General features: G+C 39.4%; 1 pseudogene; it reads right to left on the bottom strand.

Annotated features, from left to right (window-relative positions):
* Window positions 1-1,915: 1,915 nt before the first annotated feature.
* On the bottom strand, window positions 1,916-3,001 carry LOC146999832 (heterogeneous nuclear ribonucleoprotein A3 pseudogene; annotated as a pseudogene).
* Between the last annotated feature and the right edge of the window lie 8,369 nt (window positions 3,002-11,370).

An 11,370-nucleotide genomic window follows, 5' to 3' on the forward strand; every position in this document is an offset into this window, starting at 1 on the left:
AAATTGACTATTAATTCTCATTCTCAAGAGAGTGACAACAAACACACAACTTTTTTTCCATACCAGAATGTGTAGAAGTAGAAGTATAATAGAAGATAGGCAGGCAGACAGGCAGAGAAATAGATTTTGGTAGAATTTATTAGGTTAAGCTTTGAAGACTTTTCTCTGCATTATTGTGGATTAAGTGGATATCAGAATCCACAACATTTTGAAATGTCATTTTTCAATATATCGGGCTTATTTTCTAGTAATTAACAATATTACTTAGCAGCAACACTTAACCATTTTTCTTTGTCCACTCTCCAAAACTGTTATTGTTAGGTAGAAGGCTTAGTTAATATAATAACTTACTTAATAAAAATAATTCTGAGAATATGTTGAAACATTTCAAACTTAAGATTCTCAGACATTCTCAAATTAATAGTATTTTTATTTATTTTTATTAGATATTTTCTTTATATACATTTCAAATGCTATCCCAAAAGTCCCCCATACCCTACCCACCCACTCCCCTACCCACCCATTCCCACTTCTTGGCCCTGGCATTCCCCTATACTGGGCCATATAAAATTTGCAATACCAAGGGGCCTCTCTTCCCAGTGATGGCCGACTAAGGCCATCTTCTGCTACATATGCAGCTAGAGACATGAGCTCAGGGGTACTGGTTAGTTCATATTGTTGTTCCACCTATAGGGTTGCAGATCCCTTCAGCTCCTTGTGTGCTTTCTCTAGCTCCTCCATTGGGAGCCCTGTGTTCTATCCTATAGATGACTGAGCATCCACTTCTGTATTTGCCAGGCACTGGCATAGCCTCACAAGGGACAGCTATATCAGGGTCCTGTCAGCAAAATCTTGCTGGCATATGCAATAGTGTCTGGTTTTGGTGGCTGATTATGGGATGGATCCCCAGGTGGGGTAGTCTCTGGATAGTCCATCCTTTCACCTTAAAATACCCATGGAAGGAGTTACAGAGACAAAATTAATAGTATTTTTAAGTATTAATTTTAATATGTGTCATACTTTGGAAGCTCTCTAAAATACAAATATTCTTACAAACAATGCAACCTGAATAAATATATTTCTGTTTGTGTTATAGAAATTATTTCGCTGGATTTACAAATATAATTTAAGAAAAATCATTCTCTGTTGTTTTGTTATTTTTTAAAACTACATATTTTTTAACTTATGATATCTTTTTCATTTGAAGGTAATCTTAATGCTATTAAATTCACAAATATGCTATTTTTTATTTCCCAATTCTAATTATCTAAAACACACATTGCAAACATACAAATATCTATTCTCTCCACATGGTCAGTGCCCATTCATCATTGTTTTTGAAATAGGGAGAATAGATTCCTCTTAAATTGCAAGTCAGTAGGTGTTTCTTTACAGTTAACTTTAGCAAAATTCATACAAAGTCGTAATTAACAATGATCTTCTTCACGTGTTAACTCACAAGGAAACACCTTTGAAACTGCATTTGGTTAAAGTTTCTGTACTAAAATGTAGAAAAACTGAACTACACAAATATTGAAAAGTTAAAAATTCCTTAATTTTTTATTCCTGGTACCACTACCACAATTTACAGGGCAATATACCTGATGTAATGAAAAGAAAGAGAAAAAGACAAAGCCACAACAGATAAAAGGCCTCAGGAATGTACATCTAATTGACACTACATTGCATTAATCAATAGCTGCACTTTTTGCAAACTGTGGCTATGAAGTCCTGAACAAGAAGGGTTTCCTGTTTAAGCTGCAGTAACTTTTCTGACTATGGATCATCGCTCCTTCTGTGGCAGATTTTTACAGTTCCTCTAATGCATTTGGGATGACTGTCTCAAAGTAACCTGCAGCTTTCCTGACAACTCGCTCTTTCTCCTGCTAAGAACTGTAGCCGTTTCTGTTTTATTTTAAAACCTTCTGCTACCATACCCACCACTTCCACCTCCAGATCCATAGCCGCCACCACAGGGACTGCCTGAGCTTCTTCCACCAAAACTGCCCCCCTTCATGGGTCCATAATTTGACTGTTGCTGTCCACTATAATTTCTAAAGTCATTATAGTTTCCACCACCACCATAGTTACCTCCACCAAAATTTCCTCCTTCATTGTAACCATCATAGCCTCCTCCTCCACCACCATATCCACCACCCTAGTTTCCATAGCCTGGTCCACCACCTCCATAACCTCCTCTACCACTGTAACCAGGACCACCACCATAGTTGCCACCATCACCTCCAAATCCATTATATCCACCATCACCACCTCCATAACTACCTCTGCTGCCACCACCATAACCACCTCTTCCACCAAAGTTTCCTCCACCACCTCCAAAGTTTCCTCCACGACCCATAAAGTTGCCAGATCCACCTCTACGACCTCTCTGTGATCCAGCAGACTGCATCTCTTGTTTAGAAAGGGCCTTTTTCACTTCACAATTGTGCCCATTAATAGTGTGGTATTTCTGAACAACAATCTTATCAACTGTGTCATGATCATCAAAAGTTACAAGAGCAAATCCTCTCTTTTTCCCACTCTGCCTGTCTTCCATAACCTCTGTGGTTTCAATCTTGCCATACTTTTCAAAGTAGCCTCTCAGGTTATATTCTTCCGTATCCTCTTTAATATCACCAACAAAATTTTTCTTCACCGTTGAATGGGCACCAGGCTTTACAGAATCCTCTCTAGAAACAGCTCTCTTTGGTTCCACCACACGCCCATCAACCTTGTGTGGCGGAGCACACATTGCAGCATCCACCTCTTCAACACAAGAGTAGGTCACAAAACCAAAGCCTCTTGAACGTTTTCTTTGGGGATCTCATTACCACGCAGTCTGTAAGTGTGCCCCATTTCTCAAAATGTTCTCTTAAGCTATCATCTGTGGTTTCAAAGCTAAGACAACCAATAAACAGCTTCCTCAGCTGCTCTGGTTCCTTTGGATCATGGCCCTCCATTTTGAGACCGGACTCGCCTCTTCCAACTCGAGTTCAATATGGGACCGAGAGGAAGAGCTTAAAACTACATTTTTTTTTAAAGATTTATTTATTTATTATATGTAAGTACACTGTAGCTGTCTTCAGACACTCCAGAAGAGGGCGCCAGATCTCATTATGAATGGTTGTGAGCCACCATGTGGTTGCTGGGATTTGAACTCTGAACCTTCGGAAGAGCAGTCGGGTGCTCTTACCCACTGAGCCATCTCTGCAGCCCCATATTTTTTTAATACTACACATTTGGTCTATGCAGAGCATACTTTGGTTTGACGCTAACTTCATTTCAGATATATATATTCATTTTAGCTTTTGTAGATATAAAAATTTGTCCTGTTAAAAGAAAACAGGATATCAGTACTCTTTAAATTTCCTTACGTAATCACCTTACTTTTATATAATGAATTCTTATTAATAATAGTTCTATTGTAAAAGAAAAAAGGCATGAGAACTAAATTAGTTAATAAGCATTTTACACAGATACTAATTTCACCTTTCACAGTGATACCTTTAAATGCCCATAATCTTTAGGGCTGACCCTGTAACATGTAACATGATAAGCACATTTGATATATTTCTTGGCCCATTGTTAGTCAGAATGAGCTATAAAGTCTTTTTCTTAGTCTAAAAATGCAAATTATTGTCAATTTTTCTACTAATATATTGAAACAGTATTTGAGTATGCAAAACCCAACTTTTATTGATTGTAATGTTGTTGCTCTATGATCAGTATTTTCATCTCTTTTCATGGTCATAGGCATTTTTCTGCTGTGTTCTGTAATACAAATGATTCTTGGTACTTTGTCCCATGATGTACAAAAAGAAATATATCCACATTCACCCTACTGGATTGCTTTAGTTTTATGATGAGATAACCTCCTGTGTATATAAATTTTCTTTCTGATTTACATTCCTGTAAAGAATGTCAGGTTTTTCTAATTAAGTTTGCCATAATGATTTCCGTAGAACACTGCCATGTCTATCTGCTCTGTTATTTAATAATACTATTTTCTAAGGTCTACATTGGCAGTCCATTAATTATTAGACCATGAGCTAAGAGAAAACTCTTATTAATATATAAGATATATGACTTCTGGTCCATTTATTGCTTAATCACTCTTTCAACTTGTAGTCAGTAGGCTACATCTATATAGCATTCTGTTTAACTTCTTTGAAAGTGTCATTTTTAGTATTAGCAACACTTTGTTTTGCAAGGGAAAAGTTACAGGTAAAAGCTCAGTATTTTATGACACTATTCCTGAGAAGTTGAGAACAAACATGGGCTCACTGTAGATAAAAAACCTACAGAACACAGAAGTAAGCATACCACCAAAGTCTAACTTGGTGAACTTATAGGAATAAAGGTTAGCTCATAACAGAAGAAATAACTTGAAGACACTGAATTGCCAAAAACCTACCTCATCAGAAACCTAGAGCATACTGCACAATCTGTAGCCAGTTCAACAGGTTGGAGAGTATCCTTTCCAGGTCACCTTGCCTAAGAGTGTCTCAGTAGGTTCCTTACTGCTTTGAAGGTTGGCTTCCCCTTGTCACCTCCCCTGTCACATAACCCCAAATCCCAAGTATCTCTGCTTATGCATGTGCACTTATACTCTTAAGTTCTTGGACATGGGCATCACATTCCTGAGTTTTTCCTTTTATTTATAAAGCATAGAAACAAATCCTGTGTGGACACATCCCCAATATGCTATAATATCGCATAATATTTCCCCAGAATATAAATTTGGACGTAGTCACCTTTTTGGACTTAGTCTTATCTATGTTGAACATACAGTGGTAGGAAACATTATTTTAAAATGTTTCACCTGTGTAAGGAAAATGGTGGAAAATAAGGGGATGAGAAATAGATGTAACCAAACCTATTCCAAATTCTTTGTCCTCACTCACATGACTCAGATGTTCAGTGCTTGAGTCAGTCCTCACAGTAAACTTGGAAACCTGAGAATTGTTATCACTTGGCTCTAGAGCAATGGTTTTCAACCTTCCTAATGCTTCAAAAACTTTAATACAGTTCCTCATGTTGTATTGACCCCCAGCCATAAAATTACTTTCCTTTCTACTTCATAACTTTTGCTACTGTTATGAATCATAATGTAAATATGTGTTTTCTGATGGTCTTAGGCAACCCCTGTGAAAAGGTCTTTTAACCCACAAAGCTTCACCCTCAGGTGCTTCAGAGAAAATTTACTGAAGTTGACCTCCTCACCAACAGCTGAGTTTTGAAAGAAAGACTCTGCTATCTTGAGCTCATGAGGGCTTGTAGCACTATACAGTATCTGTACACTGACCAGAAAACCTAGGTGGGCATCATGAGAGCCAAAGAGGAACTGAAAAGCTTTTTGCTGGCTCATCAGGACCTCAGGAGTAGCCAGAGGTGAAGATTTACCTTTCTTACAACATGTCTGCACAAACTGTATCATCTGCGTTCTGAGCAAAGTTTCTGAAATGTCTCTGAAAACTAGACACCCCTCTTGTGGACTGTTTTAAAATAACTGTTTTTATGTATTTGTACAGATTTTGTTCCTCTATCACAGAGACACACACACATAAACACAGAGTCTGTGCATTGGGCCAATCATACAAAAAATATTCTCACTTCTCTAAATTATTTATAGATCTAACCTTACTTTTGAAATATGTTAATAATCTAAATGGGGAAGGAAGTTGAAGTGTTGTTTCTTTTTATACTTATGTTGATGGATAGCCACAAAGCATAATATTATTTACAAAAAAATCAAGCTCCTTGGGCTGGTGAGATGGCTCAGTGGTTAAGAGCACTGACTGCTCTTCCAAAGGTCCTGAGTTCAAATCCCAATAACCCCATGGTGGCTCACAACCATCCGTAACGAAATCTGATGCCCTCTTCTGGAGTGTCTGAAGACAGCTACAGTGTACTTATATATAATAAATAAGTAAATCTTTAAAAAATAAATCAAGCTCCTCAAATCTAAAAAAAGCTCTCAATACTTGTACTGGCTAGTTTTTGTGTCAACTTGACACAGCTGGAGTTATCACAGAGAAAGGAGCTTCAGTTGAGGAAATGCCTCCATGAGATCCAACTGTAGAGGCATTTTCTCAATTAGTGATCAAGGAGGGAGATCCCCTTGTGGGTGTGCCATTCCTGGGCTGGTAGTCTTGGGTTCTATAAGAGAGCAGGCTGAGCAAGCCAGGGGAAGCAAGCCAGTAAAGAACATCCCTCCATGGCCTCTGCATCAACTCCTGCTCCCTGACCTGCTTGAGTTCCAGTCCTGACTTCCTTGGTAATGAACAGCAGCATGGAAGTGTAAGCCAAATAAACCCTTTCCTCCCCAACTTGCTTCTTGGTCATAATGTTTGTGCAGGAATAGAAACCCTAACTAAGACAATACTGTATTGAAATGATGACTAAAGTTTGTATCATTGGCCCCTTTTGGTTATGTGAATCATGTTAGTCAATCCACAGCATAAATTTTAAAAACATCACACACACCCACACAGACCCATATCTATAAATGGCATTCATGAGTAAATCATATACTTTGACCACATCTAGCCCTCTCTCCAGGATTCCCTTTTCTTCCTCCACAGTTCTACTTCTACTTTCATGTCACCTCTCCCTGCCATCCCGTGTGTGAGTTGTGTGTGTGTGTGTGTGTGTGTGTGTCTGTGTGTCTGTGTGTCTGTGTGTCTGTGTGTGTTTGTGTGTGTCTGTGTCTGTGTGTATATGTGTCTCAGTTTGTGTGTGTCTCTGTGTGTGTGTCAGTGTGTCTGTGTGGGTGTCTGTGATATATGTGTCTATATAAAATCTAAAATCCACAAATGAAAGGAAACATAATATTAATCTTTTTTAGTCTGCCTTTTTTTTTTTTTTTTTTTTTTTTGGTTTTTTGAGACAGGGTTTCTCTGTATAGCCCTGGCTGTCCTGGAACTCACTTTGTAGACCAGGCTGGCCCTGAACTCAGAAATCTGCCTGCCTCTGCCTCCCGAGTGCTGGGATTAAAGGCGTGCACCACCACACCCAGCTTGCCTTATTTTTCTTAATGTGATAATTTACAATGATATCCATTTTCCTAAGAACAAAATAATTTTATTCTTTATGGCTGAATAAAACTGTATTATGTGGTATGAATATCATATTTTCTTTATCTAGTATCTATTGATGGACATCTATGCTGATTCCATAAGTAGGCTGTTGTGGATAGACTTCAGTAAACGTGGATGCACAAGGACTTACATGCTGACCCGTCCAGCAGGTCCAGTTATTCGAGTGTCTCGAGGGGACCTTCTCCTAAGAACCAAATGGGGGGGGGGGGGCAGAGAGAACCTTGTGTAATGAATGACACATGGAAGCAGTCTGAGTAACATCAAGGTCTCACTGTATTGAGAAAGGCCCAAGGCTTAAATGCACAAGCAAAAGGGGAAGTGCCTTTCAGCAGGAGGGGTGGGACAGTAGAAATGCACAAGCAAAAGGGGAAGTAAAAGTACTTATCAGCGGGAGGGGTGGGGCAGTAATTTTTCTTTTGGCAGCTACACGGGGGAAACAGGAACTTGGTGGTATCAGGGTGTGGTCAGGACATCTGGCACTGACGTAGGGCTGGAACATTCTGTGGTTGTTCTCAGAACAGTGTGTTGGTGGCCCGCTTTTGACCCCCTTTTCTTCTCGGGGGGGCGGGGAGAGGCCCAATTCAGAGATCAGGACAATGGCGTTGTCTTAATAGCTCCCAACATCTCCCCTGTTTTAATATTTTTATAAAGGCATATTGTATAATAAATTTGTAGCCATGTTCTTAATGACCACCTAAACGTGTTTGCTCATCAAGTGATTCTCTAAAATCATGAAGGACACCACCTTAGGAGTCACTGCACTTAAGGAAGAACGCTGCATATATGTTGATAAAACTGGATTAGTTAAAGATAGCATTGCCAAGGTTACTGCCAGTTTAGAAAAAAGAAAAAGAGAGAGAGAACAACAAGAGTCATGGTATCAAAATTGGTTTTCAACCTCCTCCTGGCTTTCGACCTTGTTGCCCTCCTTTTTGGGGTCGCTATTGGAACTCCTATTATTGATTTCCTTCGGTCCTTGGGCATTTCAGAAATTGACCCGATTTGTTAAATCTCAAATTGATTCATCTCTTTCAAGCGCATTTGTTTCAGTTCATTACCATCGGCTAGACGTTGGCAATAACAAGCAGGTTACTGGAGAAGAGTCAGACATGGATACCACTTCATTACCCTCTTATTGGGGAGAGAGACTCAATTTCCATAAAATGCTTAAGTAAGATCATTCCCCTCCCCCTAAATTTGGCCATCAGTCTCATGCCACGAATCATTTATAGATTGCCATAGTCTGTGCTTCCAACATGGTAATATACATTCTCGCCACATTGGAAACTAAACAGTCATCCCAGGCTAGACACATCAAAAAATTGGAACTTGAAGCCTTCACCCGTGAGAATTGTGAGACTAAGAACTACACAGAGATTAGTCTGAAAGCTGTTAGACAGTCTCTGAGAGGCATGTCTGATTGCATGAAGGTTGAGTCCCCTAGGGTCCTTCCCCCAGGAAAAAACGGCACGGGAGCAGGTCAGGGTTACTCTGGGTAAAAATCTGTGGGCCTGAGATTCAATCCTGTACATGGCCCCTACATTGCACACTGGGGATCAGACATGATCTTTCCAAGACTTTTAACATGAAAGGATGCTGAATTTTGTCAAATGCTTTCTCAGCATCTAGTGAGATGATCATGTGGTTTTTATCTTTGAGTTTGTTTGCAGTGGCTTATGTTGATAGATTTCTGTATATTGAACCATCCCTGCATCCCTGGGATGGCACCTACTTAATCATGATGGATGATTGTTTTGATGTGTTCTTGGATTCAAGTTTTGAAAATTTAATTGAGTATATTTGCATAGATAGTCATAAGTGAAATTGGTCTAAAGTTCTCTTTCTTTGTTGGGTCGTTGTGTGGTTTAGGTATAAGCATAACTGTGGCTTCATAGAATGAATTGGGTAGTGTTCCTTCTGTTTCTATTTTGTGGAATAGTTTGAAGTGGATTGGTATTAGATCTTTTATGAAGGTCTGATAGAATTCTGCACTAAATTCATCTGGTGTTTTTTTTGGTTGGGAAACTTAGTAAAAAATAGCTGTTTTATCAAAAGCAATCTACAGATTCAATGCAATCCCCATCAAAATTCCAATTCAATTCTTCATAGAGCTAGAAAGAGCAATTTGCAAATGCATATGGAATAACAAAAATCCAAGAGAGCAGAAACTATTCTCAACAATAAAGTAATTTCTAGGGGAATCATCATCCCTGACCTTGAGCTGTATTAAAGAACAATAGTGACAAAAGCTGTATGTATTGGTGAAGAAACAGGCAGGTTGATCAATGGAATAGAATTGAACATTCATAAATGAACCCACAAAGAAGCTAAAACCACCCAGTGGAAAATGGAAGCATTTTCAACAAATGGTGCTGGTTCAACCAGTGGTCAGCATGTAGAAGAATGCACATTGATCCATTCTTATGTCCTTGTACAAAGCTCAAGTCCAAGTGGATCAAGAAACTCCACATAAAACCAGATGCACTGAAACTAATAGAAGAGAAAGTGGGGAAGATAACACATGGGCACAGGGGAAAAGTTCCTGAGCAGAACACCAATAGCTTGTCAATCAAATAGGACCTCATAAAATTTCAGAGCTTCTGTAAGGCAAAAGATATTGTCACTAGGACAAAACAGCAACCAACAGATTGGGAAAAGATCTTTACCAAACCTACATCGAATAGGAATAGAGGGCTAATACTCAATAAATAATAAAAAAAGAACTCAGAAAGTTAGACTCCAGAGAACCAAATAACCCTATTTTAAAAAATGGAGTTTAGAGCTAAACTTAATATTCACAACTGAGGAATATCAAATGGCTGAGAAGGACCTAAAGAAATGTTCGACATACTTAGTCATCAGGGAAATGCAAATCAAAACAACCCTGAGATTCAACCTCACACCAGTCAGACGGGCCAAGTTCAAAACCTCAGGTGACAGCAGATGCTGGCGAGGTTGTGGAGAAAGAGGAACACTCCTCCATTGTTGGTGATAGTACAAGCTGGTACAACCACTCTAAATATGAGTTTGGAGGTTCTTCAGAAAACTGGAGTTAGTACTATCTGAAGATCCAACAATACACTCCTAGGCACATACCCAGAAGATGCTCCAACATGTAATAAGGGCACATGCTCCACTATGTTCATAGCAGCCTTATTTATAATAGCCAGAAGCTGAAAAGAACCCAGATGTCCCTCAAAAGAGGAATGGATACAGAAAATGTGGTACATTTACACAATAGAGTAGTACTCAGCTATTAAAAACAATGACTTCATGAAATTCTTAGGCAAATGGATGGAACTAGAAAATATCCTGAGTAAGGTAACCCAGTCACAAAAGAACACAAATGTTTGTACTTACTGATAAGTGTATGTTAGCCCAAAAGCTCAGAATACCCAAGATACAATTCACAGACCACATGAAACTCATAAAGAAGGAAGACCAAAGTGTGGATACTTCAATCCTTTTTAGAAGTGGGAACAAAATACTCACAAGAGCAAATACAGAGACAAATTGTGGAGCAGAGACTGAAGAAAAGGCCATTTAGAGACTGCCCCACCTGGAGATCCATCCCATGTACAGTCACCAAACCCAAACTCTATTGTGGGTGGCAACAAGAGCTTGCTGACAGGATCCTGATATAGCTGTCTCCTGAGAGGCTCTGCCAGTGCCTGACAAATAACAAAAGTGGATGCTCTCAGCCTACTATTGGACTGAGCACAGGGTCTCCAATGAAGGAGCTAGAAAAAGTACCCAAGGAGCTGAAGGGATTTGAAGCCCCATAGGAAGAACATTATGAACCAACCAGACCACCAGACCCTAGAAATCCCAGGGACTAAACCACCAACCAAAGAGCACACATGGTGGGGACTCATGGCTCCAGCAAGATATGTAGCAGAGGATGGCCTAGTCAGTCATCAATGGGAGGAAAGGCCCTTGGTCCTGTGAAGGTTCTATGCCCCAGTATAGGGGAATGCCAGGGCCAGGATGGGAGTGGGTGGGTGGGTGTGCAGGGGGAGGGGGGAGGGATAGGGAGTTTCAGAGGGGGAACCAGGAAAGGGGATAACATTTGAAATGTAAATAAAGAAAATATCTAATACAAAGAAAAAAGGAAAAGGAAAGAGATGTTTAATAAAAAATAAATAAAATAAACTCAAACAAACAAAAATCTTAGAAGTGGTAATAGCCAGGCATAATGGCAACCCTTTAATCCCAGCACTTGAGAGTCAGAGACAGGCAGATCTCTATGGATCTGAGACCAGCCTGGTCT

Source organism: Mus caroli, unplaced genomic scaffold (assembly GCF_978045245.1).
Source record: "Mus caroli unplaced genomic scaffold, Mus_caroli_1 scaffold_34, whole genome shotgun sequence".
Taxonomy (NCBI): domain Eukaryota; kingdom Metazoa; phylum Chordata; class Mammalia; order Rodentia; family Muridae; genus Mus; species Mus caroli.